Consider the following 25026-nt stretch of genomic DNA (forward strand, 5'->3'; position numbering starts at 1 on the left):
ACTTCCCATCCTGCTCCCTGCTAAGGACCTGGGAAAGCAGCAGAGGATGGTCCAAAGGTCTGGGCCCCTGAACCCACACGTGAGGCCCTGATGGAGTTCCTGACTTCAGCTTGGCCAGGCCCCAGGGCCAACCACTGCAGCCATTTGGGGAAAGAACCACGATTCTGCCTTTCAATTAATAAATAAATATTTAAGAGAAGGACAGGATGCCCACCACTGCCCACTGCCCACAAGCACCTGCTGGCGGTCAGCCCTGGAAGCAGCCACATGCAGATGGAAATGGCAGCGGCTCATCCTCATTCCCTCCCCTTGTCACAAGGCTGGCAGGCATCCTGGCTTCCTCCGGCTGAGCCCGACCCTCCTGCACCAGGCAGGCAGTGGGCTCCCTGCATGATCACTGATCGCCCATGAACCAAATATCCACGTGAGGAGCCACGCTTTTCCAGATGCCTGGGGAGATCGGTTCATTGGACCGACGGGTATTTTTTTAACTTGTACTGCAGTAATCATTGACATTTTCAAGAGGAATTTCTCACCTGACTTTGGATTAAGCGGGTACACTCCTACCAGGAATTTAATCTGGAAAACAGGTCCAGTGTGTGAGACCTGGGTGTTGCATATTTTGTAAATCATTCTTGAATTGCACCATCCCACATTGTCGGACATCTGAATCCTGAATGCTTGCAAAGCCCACATTAAACAGGGTTAACTGCCTAGACACTAAATCCTCCAATAACTCTGGCTCATCTGAGATGAACTCCAGGTTACCACTGCTTTGTTGCCACCCTGTAGTGGGAATGCAACCTTTCTTCGACGATTCAAGCTTTTCCAGGGCCTCCACCACTGCCTCCTCAACCGCAGGGGCGTTCTAATTGCAGGCACAAGGACTGGCCAGAGTGTCCGGAAGTGGCTTTCTTGAGAAAAACAAACACCAGGACCTCATCTTCCTTGAAGTTCGTGACCTCTCCCATCAGAGCATTGGAAAGGGAAGGAAAACGCCGCATTTCCAGGGTGATGTGACACCCACTTTCCGAAACAGAACCCCAAAGCCCAGACAAGAGTTGATTCAACTGCTGCACAGTCATGGGTGTCTAAGGCCCACTCGGGGACACACTCAGGGTGCGCTCTGGCAGTGTCAGCTCACAGCACAGCAGCCACGGTGCCAGGGGCCGGGGCTGCTCATTGAGCTTCCTTCCGCGTCTCAGGGTCCATGTGATGGGGCTTCAGGCAGGAAAACACGAGTGGAAGGGACTCAGAATACCCTGGACATAGCACTTGAAGCCAGCTCCTGGGAGAGGCGTGGCACAGCAACTCAAGCCACTGCTTGCAACACCGGCATCCCACGTGAGAGCCACTTTGAGTCCCAGCTGTTCCTACACGAGTTCCTTCTAGGATGTGCTGCCACTGGCTGCCCTCACCACAGGCCAAGCCTACAGGGCCACCCAACCTTGGCCCTGAACTTCCCAAACTGTGAGCTAAGTAGACGCTCTTTCCTTGCTAAGTAGCTTGCCCTGGCTATGTTGTAGCTAATGTACTACACATCCCAGATGGTGTGCTGCAAGGTGGACACAGTAGGGTCCCATCAGCACTTGGAGCAGAGATGTCCGTCCATATCACCTACACGGAGAGTGTTATGCCCCCTCAAAGTTTGAAGCTGCTTTGCTAGCCTCTCCTAACACACACAGACAAGAGGAAACCTGGAGCAAAATGAACAAGAGCCCCGCCTTCCAGTTCAAGATCTCTACAACTACCCTTATCGATTGGAAAAACAAAATCAAATATTTATTTATTTATTCGTTTATTTATTTGTTTGAAAGGCAAAGTTACCGAGAATAAGAGAGGTTGGAGGGGGTGGAGAATCTTCCACCTGCTCACCCGCTCTCTAAACGGCCACAGTGGCTGGGCTGGCCAGGTCCACAGTCAGACACCAGCAGTTCTATCCAGGTCTCCCACGTGGCCATCAGGGGCCCCAGCACTCGGGCCATCCTCCACTGCTCTCTCGGGAGCATCAGCAGGGAGCTGGATTGGAAGTGGAGCAGCCAGGACTTGAACAAGTGCACTCATGGAATGCTGGCATTATAGGCAATGGCTTAATATGCTGCATCACAGCAAACGCCCCCTTGTTGCGTTTTTTTGTTTGTTTTTGTTTTTTGGTTTTTTATTTTTATTAGACAAGCAGAGTTACAGAGAGGGAGAAACAGAGAGATTTCATTTCAAGTGCTGGACATGACCGCTCAGGCTGCGGTGGCCACCAAGGATATATTTGGTTCACACTTGCCCTGCCTGCTTATCTCAGCCTGAGCTCGGGGCCGGCAGGGATGTGGCGTCATCAGCATTCTCCCCATGACTGTATCTTTAACGAGGCTCTGCTTCTTCAAAGCTCCGTCAATCCGCAGAGTGGGTGCTATACAGTGACAAATCAAGCCATCACTTGACATGCCTGCATTCTGTATCAGAGTGCCTGCTTTGAGTCCTGGCTCCTCTGCTTCCGATCCAGCTTCCTGCTAATGCACTCATTTGGCCCAGTTACTTGGATCCCTGCTATCCAAGTGGGAAACTTAGGTAGAGTTCCAGAATTCAACCTCTTACCTAGCCCAGCCGAAGTTGGTAATTTGTGTGTGTCTGCCTCAGCCACTTGGTCTTTGAATTAAATAGACATTTGTATTAATTTTTACTGGAAAAACAGAGTTAGAGGTGCAGACGGGGGTGGGGGTGGGCAGGGAGTGGGATGGGACAGGGTGGTGGTGGAAACAGAGATCTTCCATCTGCTGGTTCACTCCCCAAATGACCATCACTGTTAGAGCTGGGCTGATCCGAAGCCAGGAGTCAGGAGATTTTTCTGGGTCTCCCACATGGGTGTCGGAGCCCAAGGGTTTGGGCTGCCCTCCACTGCTTTCCCAAAGAGCTCAAGCAGAAGTGGAACAGCTGGAGCTGAAACCACCCCTGCAATGGTCCCACAAATAGGAAATATTTTTTAAACACATCAATTCATGATTGCTGCGGGAAGCCATCCCTGCAGACCACCCTAGGTCACGACGCTGTTTTGATGTTTTCCATTTCACAGAATTCTAGGCAGATGCAATCCTACAATTAAACAGCTGCAGTACAACAGAAGCAATCTTTCAGGAAATATCTTCAGCATTAACAATCCCTGCTGTGAACCCCTTTATACTCTGGACCAAGAGTTGAATCAACAAGGCAATGGAGTTAGCTATTTTCATCTCTCGCGTTTTTCTAAATTGTTCAAACTGCACACAATGAGTGGACACGGCCTTCACCATCAGAAAGAAAAGCAATTATCTGTTCATGGGTGCCAACAGGAACAAAAATGACTCAACTCTTATGGAAATTCCAGCCCTGCTTGCTTAGGGAGAATGTGCTAACAAGCTGGCTTGCTCTGCTTGAGCAAACCCAAGATTCAATGTCGTCTTTTCCTGCAGCACAATTGATGGCAGTTCCTGTAAAAAACTACATCGATTGCGTCAACTTGAGCATTGTAAGCAGTAGCTAGGATGCATGTTTTTCTAACGCTTACTTACGTTCATCTACTTGGAAGGCGGACAGAGAAAGACAGAGAAATTCTATCCACTAATTCACACCCCAAATGCCCACAACAAGAAGGGTTGGGTCTGAATGCCATGGGATCTCTCTTGTGGGTGGCAGAGGCCCAAGCACTTAAGCCATCATCTGCTGCCCCTCAGGGTGCATCCTCAGGAAGCTGGATCAAAAGTCGAGCAGCCAGGATTCACACTGGTAACCCCAAGTGGCAGCTTAGTCCATGGCTCCACGACACCTGCACCTGTGATGTTGCGAGCTCTGGCACAGCTGGATCCTCTAAACATCAAGGTCTTATTTCAGAAAACCTCAGTGTTCTAATACGAAACGTGCTTGTATTTCCAACGCTTGGGCCTGGGGACACGGATGTGAGGCTCCTGCTCTGTCATAGATGTTCCTCATTCAAATCCCCGCTTCCACGCCGTCACCCGGGGATCCTCAGGAAGCTGGGTATGGCCCTCAGAGTTGCACCAACCTATGAGCTGGGGACAGCCAGGAGGGCTCGGCCTCAAGACTGCTAGGACAGGGAAATGTTCTCACGGACATAAGCTGCCAGAGAAGAGCACTTCATTCTGCACCTGCTGCCTGGCAGGACTCCGTCAATATGACCTCCTGACGCTGATTATGATGTTATTTTTGTGTGGGTGTGGAATGCCAGGTCCCACTTGGAGGCACACAACATGGTATCTGCAATGTACAGCCAGTTGAATTTAGGAAATAATTGAGCCTGACACCAGACAGGCCCCCTCCCACCCCTTCTGGGCTTCAGCAGCAGGAGCCACTAGCATTTGCCCCAGTCAGGCAAAGAACCGGCCTGTGTGTGGGATGGGCTCTGGAACATTGACTCTACGGTCTACAGTCAGTGGCTCCTGGCTGGAGCACACCTTACCAGGTCTGTCACTTGGCGTTGCAGAGCCTCAGTTGCCCCCACCTACAAAGTGGGGATCAATACACATCACAGAACTAGGTGGGAACCACAAAGGAAGTGAAGCGGATGAGGCCCCTACCCCGCCAAGCAGCGAATACTCCTCCCCAAGGCTAAGTGCGCAGGGAAGGAATACCTGGCACGTTCCTCTCTGCTAAGATTCCATCCCCTTGCTGTAAAGCGAGGCAATAGGGTTCAAGGATTTTTTAAGGGTCCTTTTGTTGTCTCCAGGTCTTGATGTCAAGCCTCATGTAACTTTAATTCACCATCTGGCTTGGATGCCAAGCACCAATTCTTACAGTATCCCTCCAGGCCTCACACACACACACACACAGGGACAATCTATCCAGGCAACACCCTTCATCATCTTCATCAGGAGACATCATTATCCCCCTTCTCCCACAAAGGAAAATGCTTCCAGGCAGACGGCAGACAAAGGCAAGTGCTACACTTGCCTGGAAAATACTGCAGGTTCTTCAAGAAAGCTCACATGACACAGAGTTAAAAGGCATTGACTCTTGCTGTGAAACATTTTTGAAATTCAGACACAGATCTCGCATGATGTACTTTCTGCGAGTCCTTTGAAGACCCTTCAGATTCACAGATTGCCAACATTTTGGGGGGGAGGGAAGACCAAAAAATTGTAATCTTCTAATTCCATTTCCTCAAAAATGTTTTGAGATAACCATATACAGTTTCTGCAGCATTATCTCCCTTGTAGGATGTGCGGAAAGATTATGCCCCGTTAGGACTATAGATGGCAGCACCCACGGAGCCTAATTACAGGCCCAAAGTCCCTGAAAATTCAATTACAATTCATCTGTTTTTTTTTTAAAGATTTATTCATTTTATTATAGCCAGATATACAGAGAGGAGGAGAGACAGAGAGGAAGATCTTCCGTCCGATGATTCACTCCCCAGGTGAGCCGCAACAGGCCGATGCGCGCCATCCGAAGCCGGAACCTGGAACCTCTTCCGGGTCTCCCACGTGGGTGCAAGGTCCCAATGCATTGGGCCATGCTCGACTGCTCTCCCAGGCCACAAGCAGGGAGCTGGATGGGAAGTGGAGCTGCTGGGATTAGAACCGGCGCCCATATGGGATCCCGGGGCTTTCAAGGCGAGGACTTTAGCCGCTAGGCCACGCCGCCGGGCCCACAATTCATCTGTTTTTAAGAGAGATTTGGCTGTAAGAAATGTTCAAAGACACAAAACAAGAAATACCACAAAGCAAGCCTTTGCTCCTCCTGAACAGTTCATTTGTTGATGTACAACATTCTTTCTTAATTCACCAGAGAGATGAAGGGTTTTACACAAGAAGGAAAGGCTCCAACCGCTGGCAGGCAGCCAGAGACTCACATGAAGTCAGAAGAAAACAGCGGTGGATGTTTCTGCTCTGAAGAAAAATGGCCCAGCTTAATTGAAGGCTTGATTTAACACCAGATGGGAAGTGAAGCAGCTGGGACTTGAACCAGCACCTATCTGGGATGCTGGCGCTGCAAATGGAGGTTTAGCCTGATATGCCCCCGTGCCGGCTGCATGTAGCAGGGCTTTGCTCTTGGTGTAATGTGAGGTGCTGCAAGAACGATCGAAAGTGATGGGGATCCACGCCTGACCACCAGACGTGGCAACATGGCGGTCAGCGGGGACTCTGGCGAGCTCAGTTGAGGGGTGATGTGTCTGCCAGAACACAGCTGGAAAAGACAGAGGGAGGGATGTGGAGAGGGCATGCAGGCTCCGGGGAAATGGGCAGGTGGAGAAGGAGAAGCCCCAGTGGCAGTGATCCGGGGAAGAGGAACAAGGCAGAAGGGCTGGTGGGGGGAGGGAGCAGGCAGGGAGGGCTGAGTGCAGTGGAGACGCAGGTGGGCGGCAACGCCATGGCAAGGACGGTAGAAACTCTGACAATCAGAACGCTGGGAGCCAGGAGTCTGGGGAAGCACAAAGACTTCGGGGCATCTTCTTGTACAATCCCTTAGGTTAGAAGGGCCCCGCCAGAGCATTCTCATGAACCAAAACTGTACAGGGTCAGAGAGAGGAGTAAAAAATGCCAGAGCAGCAAACAGGTTCACGCATCGCTTCCCAACGAGCACGTGTTCTGAGGAGTGCGCTATCAGACCCACTCCACAGGGCAGGCACCGCAGGACGGCAATGACGTCACAGGAAGTGGAATCTTAACGGGGTTAGTTAGCCCATCATCGACCAAAATGTCGCCGTGTGGGTCATGACTGGATCAATTTTTAAAACTTAGCCTCTACTCTGTTGGTTCTACCTTCAGACCAGAGATGGTCTCACCAAGAAAACTTACTAAGACAATAAGATGCTGGACTTTATGATTGGTCAAAACCTCCAATGAAAGAATGTCAACTGAATTTGAACTATGGAAATGCAACAAGGTGGAGTAATCCACCGTGGGGGTGGGGGGAGGGTTTGGGGAGGGGTGGGGGGAATTCCAGTGCATAAAAACAAATGTGTCACATTATGCAATGAAATTAATAATAATAAAAAAATTGCACAAAAAAAAAAACAAAAAAAACAAAACTTAGCCTCGCTCCCACACACAATTTTTTAAAAATAATGTCAAAAACTGGGCAGAAGAGCAGAGCGAATTGGATAGCACAGTGCAGTAGTAGTACCCCCTTGGACCCATGGCTGGGAATACTTGAAGCAGCCATGAGGGTTGGCACTGTGGCATAACAAGCTAAGACATCACCTGTGGTGTCGGCATCCCATACGGGTGCTGGTTTAAGTCCTGGCTGCTCCACTTCCAATCCAGCTCCCTGCTAACACATCTCGGAAAGCAAAAGCGGATGGACCCAATGCTCGGGTCTCTGTGTGCATGTGGAAGACCCAGAGGAAGAACTTGGCTCCTGGCCTCAGCCTCACCCAGCCCTGGCCTTGGCAGTCATTTAGAGAGTGAACCAGCAGATGGAAGACCTCTATCTGTAATTCTGGCTTTCAACTAATAAAATAAATCTTAAAAAGAAAAAAAAAAGTGCTATAGGTTTCTCAGCCATACCTAGCTGTCAGGGCAGGTGCAGCTCTGAGGGGTGTACGGCAGCCAGGCTCAGGGGTTCGGCCAAGCGAGTTCCCTGAGGGAGGGAAGTCTATGCAAAGCAGGGGTACTAAACATAGCACCCAGGTCTGAGCTGGGGAGGATGTGGAGGGACAGGGCTGGCGGCAGGGCCAAGGAAGTGTAGAGCAAGGCTGCGGCTGGGCCAGAGCAAGTGACCAGGACAGTAAGACGAGGTCAGGGGCCCGTGTCTCTGCACAGATGTTCCATCTCAGGGTTTTCCGTTCAGTGGAAAAGTTAGCTTTGGCCACAGAGCTTGTCCCCTTGTCTTCACTGGGCCGTCTAGGTGATGTGCAAATTTTGTGAATCAGGTGGCGTGTTATTTTTAGTCCAGTTTCCCAAGACAGGGCCGACAACCAAAATGCTTCTTCAAAGGCAAGTTTATCAAACAAAATAGTGCTTGTTAGCATGACTGACCCTGAAGGGGACCTTCCGAGGGGAAGGGCACGACTGTGTCTGCAGGATGCAAGCACACCTTCCCGGAAGCCTTTCCTGTCTTCCAATCACTGTCCATGGGAAATACAACTAATCCTCAGATCAGAGACCGAGACCCAAAAGCTTCAAAGAGCTTATGGGAAAACAACGGCTACAATGTCCCTGGCTTCCGTGGGGTTATTCGTTCCCTGACGGTATTAGAGCTGGCTGGTTCTTTTTCATTTTTTGTTAAGATGTTTATTTATTTTATATTGGAAAGGCAGATTTACAGAGAAAAGGAGTGACACAGAGAAAAAGATCTTCCATCCACTGGTTCACTCTTCAAGCAGCTGTAACAGCCAGAGCTGAGCTGATCCAAAGCCAGGAGCCAGGAGCTTCTTCTGGGTCTCCCGTGTGGGTACAGGGTCTCAAGGCTCTGGGCCATCCTTCTTTTCTGCTTTTCCAGGCCACAGGAAGGGAGTTGAATAGGAAGCAGAGCAGTTGGGACACAAACCGGTACCCACATGGGATCCCAGCACTTGCAGGCAGAGGATTACCCAGTTGAGCCATGGTGTTGGCCCCAGGGGTCACTATTTTTGTCCTCTTGCAGTTATTTCTAGGGTTTCTTGATTCCTAAAGAAAAATACCTCAGGAAAAAAACTAAACAAGAGACCAAGTTCCATCTCATATTGATGATTCAAATGGGAAACTTACCGTGATGCCTCTCAGAAGGTACTGAAAAGCACTGGTTCCACCCCCCCCGCCACCCCCCCCCACCAGAGCCTACTGAGTCATTCTGGCTTCTCTGGGCCATGACTGCAGTTTTGCCTTCTCTGAACAGCAGAGGTGCGGAATCCCTGCTGGTGGCTGCTGACTGGCTCAGTCAAAACTCCCAGGGAGGGCACTGTGGCACAGTATGCTAAGCAGCCTCTAACAATACCCCGTGTCCTATCCTGGAGCTTCAGCTGGAGCCCAAGCTACTCGGCTTCCAATGCCACCTCCTGCAATGACACCTGGGCAGCAGCAGATGACAGCTCCAGGGCTTGGGTCCCTGCCACCCACGTGGGAGACCTGGATGGAGTCCCCAACAAAATCCCATGGCATTTTCCCCAGAACCAGAAAAAACATTACCAGGACTTTCGTGGACTCACAAAACACTCCGAAAGTCCAAAACAATCTTGAGGAAGAAGAACCAAGCAGAAGGCATTATCCTATCCGATGCTCACATAGATTACAAGGTTACAGTAATTAAAAGAGCATGGGGGCCTGGCGTGGTAGCCTAGTGGCTAAAGTCTTCACCTTGCATGCACCAGGATCCCCTATGGGTGGTGATTCATATTCCGGCTGCTCTACTTCCCATCCAGCTCCCTGTTTGTGACCTGGAAAAGCAGTAGAGGATGGCCCAAACCCTTGGGACTTTGCACCTATGTGGGAGACCCAGAAGAGACTCCTGCTTCTGGCTTCAGATCAGCTCAGTTCCGGCCATTGTGACTACCTGGGGAATGAACCAGCTGACGATGGAAGATCTTTCTGTCTCTCCTTCTCTCTGTAAACCTGCCTTTCCAATAAAAATTAACAAAATCTTAAAAAAAAAAAGCATAGGATTGGCATAAAAACATTCATAGGCTAATGGAACAGAACAGACATCCAAAAACTAAGCCCATACATCTAAAATCAATTAATCGTTCACAAAGGCACTAAGAACATATATCACAAACAGGACAGTCTTTTTGATAAACAATAGCAGAAAATTGGGTACCGAAATGCACAAGAAGATTGGAGCCTTAATCTCACCATGTTAAAAATCAGCTGTCAGGCCCGGCGGCGTGGCCTAGCGACTAAAGTCCTCACCTTGAATGCCCCGGGATCCCACATGGGCGCCGGTTCTAATCCCAGCAGCTCCACTTCCCATCCAGCTCCCTGCTTGTGGCCTGGGAAAGCAGTCGAGGATGGCCCAAAGCCTTGAGATCCTGCACCCGCGTGGGAGACCCAGAAGAGCTCTTGGCTCCTGGCTTCGGACTGGCTCAACTCCAGTCACTGCGGCCGCTTGGGGAGTGAACTGTCAGATGGAAGATCTTCCTCTCTGTCTCTCCTCCTCTCTGTATATCTCACTTTCCAATAAAAATAAATAAATCTTAAAAAAAAAAACAATCAGTTCTCGGGCCCAGCGCGGTGGCCTAGCAGCTAAAGTCCTCACCTTAAACACGCCAGGATCCCATATGGGTGCTGGTTCTAATCCTGGCAGCCCCGCTTCCCATCCAGCTCCCTGCTTGTGTCCTGGGAAAGCAGTGAAGGACAGCCCAAAGCCTTGGGACCTTGCACCCACACAGGAAACCTGGAAGAAGCTCCTGGCTTCTGGCTTTGGATCAGCGCAGCACTGGCTGTTGTGGTCACTTGGGGAGTGAATCATCGGACGGAAGATCTTCCTCTCTGTGTCTCCTCCTCTCCGTATTATCTGACTTTCCAATGAAAATAAATAAATCTTAAAAAACAAACAACAGAATCTGGCTCAGCCTGGGCCCTGGGTCCTGAGCCCTGAGCCACCACACCCAACCAGCCTCAGCTGGCAGGTGGAGCTGTGGACCCTCCGGCTTATCAGCACAAGCTCTTCCTTGTCTTCCTCGCCTCACAATCCCCTTCTCAGTCTCCGGGAGCTTCCAGATCCTGTCTCAACCCAGCCTGTCCAGCTGCATCGTCTTCCAGAATAAGTTCACTAGAACATTCTTCCCTGCTTCTGCTCCCAACTGCCTGGTCCCCCACGGCTTCTGGTGTTCCCTGCCGCTTATTGAATGTCCTGTCCAGGTATCTAACACTCAAGAGGTTAAAACGACTCAGGATTGCCTTCTCACCCTCTTCCCTGGCTGTACATACACGAGCACGTGGCAGGCACACCTATGCAGGCTGCAGCTGTACGCATGTGTGCACACAGCCTGTCATTGTCTGAGTATGGTTTGCTTCCCCCAACAGTTCCTGTGTTGAGAGCTTGGAAGATCTTTCTATGCATTTTTCCTTCTCTATCTATAAATCTGCCTCTCAGATAAAAATAAACAAAACTTTAAAAAAAAATCCTGCCTACTTTCTTGAGAGGCATGACAGGTGGAGGGAGACAAACTTCACGCGCGAACGCCTCAAAGGGCACTGAGAGCAGGATGCTTCGTTTACTCAGTCACCCTCAGCAGTGCTGTAAGGGCCAACGTCTGGCTTGGGACCCTGGGAAGCTGAGTTTAGGACAGTGGACAAGTGAGGTGCGTTGTCATCTTGCTTGGAAGTGACCCTCAACCCACACTGAGGGGCTTCCCAAGAAAGCTGCAGAATCAGGGAACTCTTCCTTGCTAATAATAGCCATGCAGGTTCTCAACAGATCGGCAAAGGGTGGATATCCCGGGCACGAGGAGAGGGCACAGGGTAAGGCGGGGAGTGTGTGAGGGAGGGACTGACTCCAGCCGCTCGCCCAGAGCAACCAGACCCTGCCAGCAGAGGAAGGGGCGTGGCTAACAAGGGAGCGGGTCTCTTTGGAGAGGGCGCCGGCTCTCCGGTTAGGGAAAGGTCTAGCATGGGGATAAGCCGACTTCCTGGGAAATCACAGCCAACAAACCCGCTATAACCAAGCTCCCTCCCACCTGCACCCACTCTACTCCCCTGCTCAGATCTGCAGAGGCCTGGCTTCTGGCAACAGAAAACGTGTCCCCAAACTCAACATTTCCCAGCCAAGTATCAAATGGGAAGGCCTGGGGCTGGCACAGGCCCCTCCCAGTGAGTCCAGGAGCTGTGCTGTCCTCGGTGGAGGAACCAAGACCCAAACAGGACTAGGAGCACCTCTGCCAAGGAGCATCTTTACAACGCAGACTCATCTGGCAAAAGATCTAACCGTGTTAACTACACGAGGTAAACTACAGCTCATGAAGGTGGCTCTACAACCACCTTCCTAAGTCCCCCAGGGACTCAGTACTGGATTCAATACTGGATTCAGTACAGGTCCTTATCATTCCTGGGGATTGGAAGGCTGCAGTCAAATACTTGAACAATTGGAGTTACCCCAAAGTTCCTAAAGTTCCTCCCTCCAGGCATCCTCTTCCCCTCCCACGCTGCGCGTCCCAGCCTCTACTGCCCAGCAAGGAAAGGATTCCAGAACTCCGGCCCAAGAGGGGCCTCGGACTGACCCCCTAGGGCCCGATCTTGCCCAGCATTCCTCGGTCACACAGTAGATGTTTTACAACTGAACTTCCTTAAACCTTGAGGCTCCTCCACCCCACTCCTCCCCGCCCCACTCCAGCCGTCGAGGGGCGCGCCGCCGTGGCTGGGTGGACGCCGCGCTGGAGCGAGCACAGGCCAAGGGTGGAGGCCGCGCTCCGCAGGGGGGTGGGGTTGTGGCCAGATCCCTGCCCAGCAGGAGTCCCGACTCCTCCTCCATTCGCCGCGCCACCATCAATCAGCAAGACAGCCCAAACACCCTTGGCCACTCGTACCGACCCTTCTACCCGGCTGTTCCATCTTGGGGTGGGAAGGGTCGGGTGGGAGCCCCTGCCCAGCACCCAAGCAATGCGATGTCGCCATCCACTACCCCCAACGCCAACACCGCGCCCCGCGCCTGACCCAGGTGCCCACGATGCTGCTCAGGTGCAACTCGCCGGACAGCCCGCCCCACCTCCGCGCTCATCCCGTACACGCACCTGCACCTGGAGCCGCGGCGCCAGCTGCTCCCCGTGGCCCCTCAAACCGCCCCCTCGGGGAGGTCAATTAAGGACACCCCGTGACCCTGGCTGGAACGCGGCCGCCCAGCGCGCTGGAACGTCACTCCGCCCTAGTCCCCACGGTCTGGAGCCCCCTCCCGCATCCGGCCCCGGCGCCCTGCAGCCCCACAACCCCGGAGGACGCCTGCTGAGCTCTCCCCAACCCTCCTCCGGGGCCGGGCTCAGGGCAGCGCGGGGACCCTCAAGGGGCTCTGGCTGCGGGCAGAGGAGGTGGGCTACTTACCTCTAGCTGGCCCTCTCCGCAGGTCCTGGAGGCGGGGGCGACCGCTGGCCCCTCGGACGAACGCGGGGCTGGGATTCCTCAGCCGGTAGGAACAAGGGGAGGAGGAGAGGACGAGGAGGAGAGGAGGAGGAGAGGCAAGGCTTTGTGTGTGCCTCCCGCCCTCCCTGCGGCAGCGGCGATCGCCATCCGCCCTCCCCCGACCGCCCTCCCCAGCTCGCCCAGGGCCTGCGCGGGGGCGATCCGCCCCGAGGTGGCAGCCAAGGCGCCTGCGCAGCCGCCGATCCCGCCGCCCCCAGCCCCCTCGGCCCGCCCACCCTCGCCCCTGCGTGGTCTGTCCACCCCGATCGCTGACGCCCTTCCCAGGAACTCGGGCTGGGACCTCGGAAAGTTTATCTAACCCGGAGCAAAGTTGGCCGGCCTGACCCGCTCGGCGCCGCCGCCCACGTCGGGGCCCCCACACTCGGGTCTTGCATCCCCCCTTTTCCGGCCGCCCCGCAGCAGCTCCGGGACTGTCTGCACCAGGGCTGCAAGAACCCGCTGGGTGCGGGTGCCGAGCCCCGCGCCTGGAGCCCTTTGGAACTCGCTGAAGGCGGGCAGAGACGCTCCAAGCCAGGCGCTGCGTTTTCTCACTTTGCACAAGGGCCAGCGGCCCTGGGCAGCAGCCAGCGTCCCAGAGGGTCCGCAGAGGTGCCAAGGAGACCCTTGTCTTGCACAAAAGCAGAATACTGAGAAAGAAAAAAAGACCCAGGCCAGGCCCAGAGCTCTTAGCTGCTCCCCTGAAAGCCCGCAGCGTCACGGAGGCCTCTCTGTTCAGTATCAGCTCGGCCCCCAGGGAGTAAGAAGCCGGGCCTCGCTATTGTAGAACTGGCAACTAGAGTCCCAGTTCGGGTCCTGGTGATCCCCGATGATTGATTACGAGTGAGCGTGTACACATTGGTGAGCCCAGTAAGAAAACGCTGCCCCACCCCTACCCTGTGTGGGCACCGGTCTGGAGTCCCGGCTACTCCACTTCCAATTCAGCTCTTTACTAATAGCCTGGGAAAGCAGCGCCGCGGGTCCTGCACCCACGAGCAAGACCCAGAAGAAGTTCCTGGCTCCTGACAGGCTCGGCTCCATCGTTGTGGCCACCTGGGGAGTGAACCAGGGGATGGATGGTATCTCCTCTGTAACTGCCTTTCAATGAAAATAAATCTTTAAAAAGAAAAGGACGAGCACCTGGCGGCGTGGCCTAGTGGCTAAGGTCCTCGCCTTGAACGTGCCAGGATCCCATATGGTCGCCGGTTCTAATCCCGGCAGCTCCACTTCCTCTCTATCTCTCCTCTCTGTATATCTGACTTTGTAATAAAAAGAAAATAAAAAGAAAATAAAAAGAAAAGACGAAAAGTCTAGCCCGCTTAGGGGTATTTGTAGTGGTTATGCCCTGGTTCTTGTGAGGGCCTGCGGGAGGTGGCAGTTTTCATAGCCTTTCCCAGTTTGTTTTTATTGAAACCCAGACCTTGTCATGGTTGATAAGTATGTGTTACCAGGCACTTCTGTCCGGTTTTGTTTGGTGCATGCATGATTATAGAAGCAGTAAGCGAATCAGTTTGACCAGACCCTAGCTCTTTCATCACTGGTCCTATGCCAAGTCGCCTGCTCTGAATTATTAAGCAAGCACCTGCTATGTGGAGGATATACTGGGGAACAGAACACAACGGAGTTTGCCCTGGGGAGCAGGGGTAGAACACAGAATAAGGCTGCCTTGAATATCACAGGAGGTGGGCGACAGGAAAGACACCAAAAAATGGTAGCCCAGAGAGACCCCCTCCCTGCGCCCCACCTTCCCCCACCGCAGCTCCCCTCCCAGGAGCTGGTCTCCTTTGCAGGCCGTGGCATTGAATGGGTGGGGGTGGTCCTAGCAGGGCTCCTTGGGAAGGTGGCGTCTGATCCATGACCTGGAGGAGGGGAACTGGCAGGAACAAGGACTCTCAGATGGTGAGTCCTGCAGGGGCCCAGGCGGGAACAGGTCAGGCTGGAGACAGAGGGCACAGAGCAGGCAACCAGTGGCCGTATTGGATTCCTGCTTGTTTGGAATGTGGAGTCCACAGCGATGCCTGCCTGGGCAGCAGAGGAAGGTGGAGATGCAGGTAGCCCTGGCCGCAGGCCCCTCCCACCACTAGCTCAGGAGCAGCCCCAGGGGGTTCAGGTTTTGTGAGGTTGCTGCCAAACTGAGCAGCCTCCAGCTGCGTTCTTCCCATTTCTTTTCCTTCTGCTGTGTTAGCTCTGTGGATGGCCCCTGTGTGTTCCTGAACTTGTCCCTCCACCCCAGGAGGACACATTGAAACTGTAGGCACCTGTGTTCCAGGTGTCCCTTCCTAGGTACCCAGCACTGGCCTGGGCACTGGGGCTACAGCCATGCACCAGACCCAACAGTGTGCGTTCCCAGAACTCAACGGTTAACAGGGACACAGCAGGACAAAGAAAGAAACACAGGAAATATATGGCAGGTGAGCCTGGCAGAAAAGCCCAGGCAACAGGAGGAAAGAGTGCTGGGAAGGTGGCAAGTTTGTAACCATTTAAAACAGAGAAAACCCCAGGGATCCAATACTAAGAGAACAAAATCTCCCCCTCTCCTCCCGCCCCCATCCCCCCAGGCCCTGGAGACTGGAGTGCCCACTCCAGCAACTGCAGAGAGCACCGCTGTTCTCCTGGCACTTTTGTCTGCAGGGCACTGGTTGGCCAAGAATGTGTCATTTCTGATGAAGTTATTTCCCCTTTCAAGCTGGCGGAGTTCCACTGCCCAGAGCCGGCAGCTCAGCAGTCTGTCTCCTCTGCTTCGCCAGGGAGGAGGAGGTAAATAGTGTGTGCACCTAAGGTGACCTTTGAATAGTTTTGACCTATGAAATCATCCTCATCACCATTACAATTCCTTAAAAAAAAAAAAAGATTTATTTTTCTTGGAAAGGCAGATTTACAGAGAGACAGAGAGAAAGATCTTCCACCCTCTGATTCACTCCCCAAATGAGTGCAATGGCCAGAGCTGAGCCTATCCAAAGCCAGGAAGCAGGAGCTTCTTCCTGGTCTCCCACAAGGGTGCAGAGTCCCAGGGCCTTGGGCCATCCTCTACTGCTTTCCCAGGCCACAAGCAAGGAGCTGGAAGAGAAGTGGAGCAGTAGGGACATGAACTGGCACCAATATGGGATCCCAGCGCATGCAAGGTGAGAACTTTAGCCACTAGGCTACCACACCAGGCTCTTCATACTTTTTTCTTTATAAAAATTTATTTTTTTTAATTGGAAAAGCAGATATACAGAGAAAAGGAAATACAGAGAGAGAGAGAGAGATATCTTCCATCTACTGGTTCATTCCCCAAGTGGCTGCAATGGCTAGATGCGCTGACCCGAAGCCAGGAGCCAGGAGCCTCTTCTGGCTCTCTCACACGATTTTGGCCCATCCTCTACCACCCTCCCAGGCCGCAGGCAGGGAGCTGGATGGGAAGTAGAACAGCCAGGATATGAACCACTGTCCATATGGGATCCTGGCGCGTGCAAGGTGATACAAGAGGGAAACACAGAAAAGGGGCTCTTCTGTCATTGGTTCACTCCCCAAATAATGGCACCTACCAACTCTGGGATCAGCTCCATCCGGGTCTCCCACAAGGGCAGCAAGAGCAAGGACTTGAGCCATCCTCCTCTGTTTTCCAAGCACATTGGCAAGCACATTAGGGAGCTGGACTGCTGGATCAGAACTGGAACAGCCAGAACTTGACCTGGAGCTCCGATGTGGGATGCTGACATTATACAACCAACTGCCTCACCATGCTGCCCTCAGTTCTTTTGCTGGGGTTTTCAAGGTGATGAAGTTTTAGAAAAAGATTATTGTGTCTATAAAAAAAGATGTATTAAGGAGCAGTGGTGCAGTGCAGGCTAAGCTGCTGTTTGTGACACCGGTACCACAGACGGATGCTCCACTTCTTATCCAGCGCCCTGCTAATACGCCTGGGGAGGCAGCAGAGCATGACCCAAGTGGTTGAGCTCCTGGCACTCATGTGGGAGACCCAGATGGAGTTCAGGCTCCAAGTCTCACCCCAGTCCAACCCTGGAGCAATCAGGACATGAACCAGCACCACATGGGATCCTGGAGCATGCAAAGCGAGGATTTAGCCACTAGGCTATTGCACTGGGCCCAGTGATGAAGATCTTAAAAAGAACAGGTGTACTAAGCATCCCCCACCATCTAGTTCTATGTTTAGTATCTGGTGCTTGTTCAGAAGTGTATTCGTGGACATGAACACGGACTATTTCACTCCACGTCAATGATCTTCTTTAGTTTCTGTGTCATTTAGGTTTGCTATTTTACAGCCAGTGTCCTGGTTTGCATCTGTCTTCTTCCTTCCTCTTCTTTCTGAACAAAACTGACTGGGGGAAGACAAACTGGCCTTGACAACTTTCATTTCAACCAGGCACGTTCCTGGTTGTCTGTGTTCCTGCATGCAGGTGCTGTTACACAGTGCATAAACATGTCAGCCTGTCCCAGTTCCCCACCGATTGCCTGGCCACCAGCACAGTGGATCTCTTTGTCCCATTCAGTGTGTTGGCTTCCATTTATTCTTTTTGTTGTTGTTAAAGATTTTATTTTTATTGCAAAATCAGATATATACAGGGAGGAGGACAGACAGAGAGGAAGATCTTCCGTCCGATGATTTACTCTCCAAGTGACCGCAACGGCCAGTGCTGCGCCGATCTGAAGCCGGGAACCAGGAACCTCTTTCGGGTCTCCCACACAGGTGCAGGGTCCCAAGGCTTTAGGCCATCCTCGACTGCTTTCCCAGGCCACAAGCAGGGAGCTGGATGGGAAGTGGGGCTGCCAGGATTAGGATCAGCGCCCATATGGGATCCTGGTGTGTTCAAGGCGAGGATGTTAGCCACTAGGCCACGCCGCCAGGCCCAAGCTTCCATTTATTCTTGTACAAGATTTCCTGCCGCAGCCCCTGCTTTCACTGTATTTGCATTTGTCTACAGCCATACCACCCTGAAGGTGCCTGTATCTGCATACACTAGATATATTTTCATATGCCCTCTGCTTTAAACTCTTACATAGCACGTTATTCTAGATGGGTCCTATCAAGGCAGCCAAGACCATAATCGGATTTCATTTGTAAACCCAACTGATGAATTTGGTTCAATGTCTGCTATCTCATTTGGTGCTTTTGTGGGTTTTATAAAACCTGTCATCTCCTGAGTTCTGTGCCTGGTGGTTCAGCTGGCTACACTTCATTTCTTTGTATAATCTCTAGTCATTTGAAAACTATGCTCCCTATTTTGAGTTTCTTCGTGTAACTTTTAACTTTCTACCAAATGACAAGCACTGTCCTTGGTTCTGTGGGTGTGCCACATGAGTGGCTCTCATCATAGCACTTGTCACCTAATAGGGGACAGAGAGTAAACACACGGGGCAATGCAATGTGAAGGAGCCCAGGGTGCGATGAACAAATCCCAGGGGAATCTGAGGGCGGGTGGCTGCAGGGCTGAGTGTGAAGGACAGCAAAGAGGTTCCTGATGTTCCACTGTTAAAAACTAGGAGTTGCATCCTCTGTGTATATCTGGCCTTCCAACTAAAAACACCATCAGCAGCTGCAGCCATGGTGCAGTTCATTAAACGTCTGTCTGCAGTGCTGGCATCCCATGTGGGCACCAGTCTGAGTCACCAACTATGGCACCTAACCATCCAGCACCCTGCTAGTGTGCTTAGGAAAGCAGTGGGAGATGGCCCAAGTGCTGGCGTTCCTGTCACTTATATAGAAGACCTGATGGCGTTCCCGACTCCTGGCTTGGTGTTGGCCCAATTCCCTACGATGCACCATTTGGGGAGTGAGCCAACAGATGGAAGAGCTTTCTGTCTTTCCTTCTCTCTCTGTAATACTACCTTCCAAATAAAAATAAATCTTCAAAAACGTCTTTGTTTATTTGAAAGGTAGACATACACACACACACACACCCCACACAGGGAGGGAAAGAGAGATCTCCTATCTGCTGGCCCACACTCCAGCTGTTGACAGCAGCCAGGCCGAGGCTGGGCTGAGGCCAGGAGTCCAGTTCTCCCAGCTGAGTAGCAAGGACCCATGTCCTTGAGCTGCTGCCCCTCGTGGTGCGCCTTAGCAGGGAGTTGTGTTGGAAGCAGAGACAGCGCCTGGATACGGCGACCCTCACAGGGCATGAAGACCATACAGGGAGCCCTTTCACCTGTCGTACCACCTGCCTGCCCTCAGAAGGCCACATTTAAGCTGAGCAGAGAGGGAAGGAGGACCCAAACAGGCAGTTCTCTTGGGAAGTCCATTCGAGTTTCGGCAGCAGGAAGCTCAGAGGGCAGTGTTGGGGACAGGAGGAAGGTCCCCGTAACCGGAGCAAGAGGCTTCCTTCGGAGGAGCCAGGGACTGGTTTAGCCCTGCCTGATGTTCATATGGAAATGACCACATGGAAGGTTGGGGCCGGGGTAGACTGGAGGGGGAGGAGCCAACAGTGAATGGGGGGCCTGGGTTGTAAACAGTGAAGTTACATGTAACTTCCCCTTTACAACCACACTTTGGCATCTTGCTAAACAGATTCTTGATTTTTTTTCTTTCCAAACAGTCTCTTTTTGTCTTATCTATCTCCATGTTATTGAGATATTTCTGAATATTCTCATTTTTCTCCATTTCCGTTGCACCAGCTGGGTCAAGGTATATTGCAGGCCAACCTCCCACCCCCACGCTCCCACCTCCCCTGCAGCTGCCCTGGGGGCGGGAATCAGCGCTCTGTGCTCCGCTGGCCATTCTGTGCACAGTGGGTAGGCAGGTGCGTCTCCCCCTTCTCCGCCCGAGTGTCGTTCATTGTAGATGACATCTCCATCCTTTCTCCTGGCCCACAAAGGCCTCATGCTCTTACCTGTGCTCCCACAGGGCCCCAGCCCTACCACATTCCCATCAACACTCCTAACCTTCATTCAGGCCTGGGCCGCACTGAGCTTGCTGATACTTCAGGGTTTTCCCCAGCAGCTGTCTGTCCAGAAGGTCTGTGCAAATGTGCATCCTAGACTCTACACAACAGAGCCTCAGCATAGTGAGTTAAGCCACTACCTGTAATGCTGGCATCCCTTAAGTCTCTTGGCTGCTTCACTTTTGATTCAGCTCCCACCTGGTATACCTGGGAAAGCAACAGAAGACAGCCCAATTTCATGAGTCCCTGCACCCGTGTGGGAGCCCAGGAAGAAGCTCCTGGCCCTTGTGGCCATCTTGGGCGTGGACACTTGCCAAACACACAGGGAAGCTTTAAGGAATCCCAGATGCTCTCAGAGAAGCAGGTGGACTGGGTGTGGCCTGGGCCTCCGAGACCTCCCATGGATAACAACCCCTGGCTCTGCTTCCGCTGGTAGCAAGGTGCTCCCACGAAGGAATCACCCTCTGCCCCTCCCAGCTCGGAAAGGGACAGTGTCACGGGCAAGAAACAGGGTGCAGTGTGGCTTCTGCTCTGCCGGCTGGAAAAAAAACGACTTTTGCGAGGCTCGGTTCTAAGCTTGGGGGAAAGCTGTCCAAAGAAGTGGCTGTGGTTTCCCTTTGACACCACATTGCATGAGTGCCTTGGTTGTGCACACACAGCTTTGAGGCTGCCATTCCCACCCTCCATCTGGTGAGCCAGGCTGGGGGTATGATGGCCTCCACTTTGCTTTTGAACTGAGGTCACTGTGGGCTGGTTGTCAAAGGAGGTGGCCCAGAGACATTTACCCACAGGCTAGAGCCTTCATGGTGGGCTTTACTCATCTGGAGGAGGAGCCTGGGACTTGGCAGCCTCTTTGGCAATGAGGTGTGGAGGTGGGCTTGTACACATATGTTCAGCAACAGATAACTTTTCAAAGGACACAGGCATCTAATTGATGGTAAGTCTGAATCTCCTCCTTCTGGTTATTGACCTGGTTCTCTTGTCCTCTGGGAAGCGGACTTCCACCTGCACATTGCAACATTTTCACAAACTCTTCATCATGTGGCTGTGTCCACTGTGGTCCTTGTCGCTGCTGTGTCTTCACTGATCTTAGCAAAGGCTCCAGTGTCCCAACACCTCCTGCACCTCTCTTTCTGGTTAGGGATCCATTTCCTTTTGGAGTTCTTCACTTTCATCCTCAGGGTGTTGCGGAGGGTGGGGAGATCAGCTGCTGGTTTGAACTTGAGTTCTCTACATACTCCTTAAAGATCATGCAAGGAAAGCATGACCCTGGGGAACCAAAGGACTCAGAGGGTCTTTGCTTGTATCATGGGGAAGCTCCAGCCCACAGTGTGGTCACTGGCAACTGAGGAAGGGATATCAGAGAGACTTCCACATGCTAAGCCTGTCAGCAAAGCAGGCCACCATTTTCCTACTGCAGTACAATAGATAGAGACTTTTGCACTCTCTTCTGAACTAGTTCCATAGGCCATGTTTATTCAGTGCCTGGGGGAGGTGGAAATTCGAGCAGAGCTGTGGTTTCATTGTAGTTTTGAGTGCCTGTCTTGTGAGTGTGGTTGGAGGCTTGGTCCCCAGGGCAGCCATGCTGGGAAGTGGTGGCACATCAAGGTCAGGCTTGACACAGAGTCCTTAAGTCACTGGGGAAGTTGCCTTGAGAGGGAATTGATGGAGTTCTCTTGGGACCCTGACCAATTCTCCAAAGAGCACTGTGATCAAGAGGCAGGGCTGGCCCCCACCCCACTCAGTGGCTTCCCATCTTGTTATGCAATGGCTCAAATGGGCACTCTGGCATTGTGATGTCATCCACCATGAGACCTCACCAGTGGCCAAACTAGTACCCTTCTCCAAGTTCCAATCTTGGATAACTAGACCTTTTTATAGAGATCATTAAGAGCAAAGTATGCAGAGGCTCTTGCTTGGATATTGGGTTATGAAACAAAATGGACCAATATGGTTGGCTTTCTCTCTCTCATTTTTTAAAAAAGATTTATGTATTTTTATTGGAAAGGCAGGTTCTACAGAGAGGAGAGACAGAAAGATCATTCATCCACTGGCTCACTCCCACAGTGGCTGCAGATGTGCCTATCCGAAGCTAGGAGCCAGGGGCTTCTTCCAGGCCTTCCATGTGGGCCAGAAGGTTCCAAGACATTGGGCCACCTTCCACTGCTTTTTCAGGCTACAAGCAGGGAGCTGGAAGGTAAATGAAACAGCTGGGACACAAACTGGTGCCAACATGGGATGCCAATACTTGAAAGGGGAAATTCAGCCCATCAAGCATTGCATCAGGCCCAAGGCCAGATTCCTGTATACTGTCTAAGTGTCCAATATTTGTGATATGGACCCTGATGTCACCTGATGGACACATTTCTGCAATTCTTCAATGCCACTGTACCTGTAGCAGGTGCATGAACTGCATCCTACACTTGAAGATGATGCTCTCTGCTCAAGAATGAGATGAGGAAAACTCAACATGAGATGGTCTTGACAGAGCATAGTATGTGTTCAAGTAAGTCCTCCAAAGGCAAGTCTTGAGGGTTTCCAGGAGGAATTCTAGATGGCCTCAATAGCATGAGGATCTGAGGGCAAAAGGGCCTCTTTGTGGTAGCTCCCTCCAGGGTGGTGTCCAGCCAAGCAGGGAAGACCCCTGAATTCTCCATGCCTTAGCATGATGTGGGGGCAGAAATAGCCAGGAGGCATACTGAGGCAACTGGCTCCAAGACATGCCATAGGATTACCATGGCCCTTGGAGTGCCCAAGTGGACCCTGTGGACCAGTGAAGAAAGATGGAGAAAATGGCAGTCCATTTCAGACGGATTCAGGAGTGAGACCCAAGGGGCCAGATGGCTCCCACAGCTGTAGACTAGGACAGGGATGGGAAAGACTGCGAGGCGAGACTCCCACTTAGCATTGTGGCTTGAGTGTGTCAGCACATAAGCCCCAAATCTGAAGCAGAGGCCTTCAGGAAATCATTAGGATTAGATGATGTCATCAGTTGGCATCCCAAGGAGAAGGAGAGAGAGCTGAGGCTGAAGCTCGCTGCAGGAAGAGCCTAGCAAAGCCGAGCAGATGTTGGTGCCATGTGCTTGTGCTTGGCTTGTACAATGCCATGATTGTGAGCAAGATGGAGCTGTGTTCTTCATGCCTAGCCCGGGCTCGGGATTTTTTTCTAGCAACAGAACAGTTTCTTCTACTGGTCTCCACCACATGATACTGACACGCTTGAGTTTTGGAGAATCACCTGCTGTACCCCTCCTCTTGACGGTTTCCAAACACATGGCTGATGGGCTGAACGACTGCCAGGATGCTGGGGGAACGGCTGGTGCCCAGCCAAGTGGGAGGCAGGAAGCGCTGTGCTCCAGCTGCTGCACAACGTGTGCTAGTCGCCTTCCAGATGTCCAAAGCCTGGGAAAGCCATGACACATCCACCTTCAAAGCAGCGGCTACTCTCCTACCCTGACATCTGCTTCCTGTTTCCAAGAAAGTGGTTCTTGCCCCCATCAGCTGTCCTCTGGTGGAAAACAGTAGATGTGTGGGCCCCTTCTGTGCCGGGACGGTGAGGCCTTCCTGTGTGTCTAGAAGGAAGGTCTGTGCCTTCAAGCTCTGCCAGCAGCTAGTGGCTGCTGACACTCTAGTCTCTGCTCTGTGTCACTGTGTTTATGGCCAATGTCTGCTCCTTTTAGAAGGAGATCAATCATGGGCTTGGGGGCCCCTGAATCCCAGATGATTTTATCCTAACAGGACATATTTACAAAGTCCCAATTTCTAAATACAATCAGATTCACACGTTTTGGGAGATGGGATTTGAACCTTATAAGTCATATGGTAAATTAACAGATAATTAGAACAGCGACACATGATAAATCTCATTATTCTTTGAGCCATAATGTTAGGACAGTTTCTTAGGCTGACTGTTAGCCCCAACTTTTTCAAATGTAGAAAGACTGGTGTACAAATACTTCAATAGTAAAAAATTGGGGAAAAATGCTGTCATCTTCTTAAATTTCTACCTAGCATTTACGAGAGGAAAAAAATAGCAACAAAGCAAGCAGTCATCCATAATGACAAAAGCAATACTGAGAAATCATAAATATGAAAAAAAAATCAGTTATACTTTTTAAAAAGCTAATGTAAGCTTATCTCTCCCTGGTCTTACTTGATAAAATCTTCCTAAGGGCAGGAATACCTGCTGCCTGTGACTGAATCCCCTCAGTTACCTGCAAACTCTCAAAGTGCCTGGGGTTTGCGTCCTGGCTCCCAGCCCTGCCTCCCTCATCTTCCTGATGACATATCCCCTGAGAGACAGCAGGGGATGGCTCGGGTACCCATGTCCCTGCCACGCAGCTGTGAGATTTGGATTGAGTCCCCAGTTTTTGGCTTCAGGCTGGCCCAGCTCCAGCCATTGTAGGCCATCTGGAGAGTGAACCAGCTATGGGAGAGATCTATCCCTTTTTCAAATAAAATAAATATAATTTAAAAATCTCAATAAGGAAAAAATAATAAGTAAGAATAAACTCTACCTTCATCTATCTACCCTCCTTTCCTTCCTTCCATTATAAAATCTCAAAGAACAGATACTAACAATATAGCATAATTTAAAAACATTCATTTAACTGAAAATGAGAGCAATGAAGTTTTCACTGTGTCCAGAGAGACGTCGATGTCCCTTCTTTATCCTGATGTACTTCACACCTTCTGAGCCCAAGCACTTGTAAATATGCAGTTATAAACAATCCTTTCAAAGGAAACCAATAAGAGTTTCACCTAATTATGCAAAATTTGGAAAGAATGTTGAGAGAGGCATGGGTTAAGGGCCAAGGTTGGCTTGCCCTCTCTGTTATCTGGGATGTCACTCAACAGACCCATCCAGGGACTTCTGTAAGAACTAGAGGTGCAGAGGCGTGCACCTGTTTAGAAACTTCAGCAAGTTACCTGCGGGTCTTGTCCAGGAGGGGCACGTGATTTCCGTCAGGACAGAAAGATCCTTGTCTACCAGGAGTTTGCTTGCACTTTGACCTCATGAGTCAGTCTCCTATTCAAACATCTGCACTTTGACCTCATGAGTCAGTCTCCTATTCAAACATCTGCATTTTCACCTATGAATCCTGAGAAACTCAAAATGCTTTGGGAGCCACTGTATC

General features: G+C 51.6%; 1 protein-coding gene across 2 annotated transcripts in view; it reads right to left on the reverse strand.

Annotated features, from left to right (window-relative positions):
• RIN2 (Ras and Rab interactor 2) overlaps positions 1 to 13118 on the reverse strand; it is a 181793-nt gene extending 168675 nt beyond the window's left edge. Inside the window, exon 1 of one of the 2 annotated variants that reach the window (XM_058679241.1) lies at positions 12936 to 13118. The gene's annotated coding sequence lies outside the window, so the exon portion shown is untranslated. Of the gene's footprint in view, positions 1 to 12631; positions 12650 to 12935 lie in introns of those variants that run through there. The other variant, XM_058679242.1, reaches the window with a different exon arrangement.
• Positions 13119 to 25026: the final 11908 nt, after the last annotated feature.

The sequence above is a fragment of the Ochotona princeps genome, chromosome 22, assembly GCF_030435755.1.
Source record: "Ochotona princeps isolate mOchPri1 chromosome 22, mOchPri1.hap1, whole genome shotgun sequence".
In the NCBI taxonomy this organism is placed as follows: Eukaryota; Metazoa; Chordata; class Mammalia; order Lagomorpha; family Ochotonidae; genus Ochotona; species Ochotona princeps.